Source organism: Gossypium arboreum, chromosome 7 (genome assembly GCF_025698485.1).
Source record: "Gossypium arboreum isolate Shixiya-1 chromosome 7, ASM2569848v2, whole genome shotgun sequence".
Taxonomy (NCBI): domain Eukaryota; kingdom Viridiplantae; phylum Streptophyta; class Magnoliopsida; order Malvales; family Malvaceae; genus Gossypium; species Gossypium arboreum.
In genome coordinates, this window is record NC_069076.1 from 9,698,132 (window position 1) to 9,698,959 (window position 828).

Sequence of the window (828 nt, forward strand, 5' to 3'; positions counted from 1 at the left end):
TTTGATAAGATAAAACAATATTTGTCTAGTCCTCCAAAGGTTAGTACCGCCAACTCCCGGAAGACCATTGATATTGTATTTGACTGTGTTCGAAAGTTCAATGGGTTGCATCTCGGGCAACACGACGAGTCGAAAGAAAGAAAAGCGATCTACTACCTCAAAGAAAAGTTCATCAATATGAGGCAAAATATTCGTCCATTGAGAAATATTGTTGCGCTCTGGTTTGGGTAGCTCGGAGACTCGCATAATATATGTTGTATCACACGACATGGCTAATTTCAAAGTGGACCCAATAAAATACATGATGGAATCGCCGACTATCGGGAAGAATGGCACGATGGCGCATCCTCCTTTCGGAATATGACATTGCCTATGTAAGTCAGAAGTTGATAAAAGGGAGCGCAATAGCTGACTTCTTAGCAACTCGAACTACAAAGGAATATGAGTCTTTAAGATTCGATTTCCCAGACGAAGACTTAATGTGTATCACAGAAATAGAATCCGAGTCATCAAAAGAGAAGTCATGGAAGATGTGCTTTGATGGTGCGTCAAATGCTCTAGGGCATAGAATTGGAGCAATCCTGGTATCACCAGACGGGGATCATTATCCGTTCATTACAAGACTGAACTTCTTCTGTACCAATAATATCGCAGAATATGAGGCTCAGATCATGGGGCTTCGTGCGACTATCGAACTAAACATCGAGATCTTGGAGGTGTACGGGACTCAAATTTAGTGATTTACCAAATCAGGAGAGTGGAAAGTGAGGACTCAAAATTGATTAAGCACAATTGATTTAGTGGCTAGATTGATCAAGGAATTCAAAG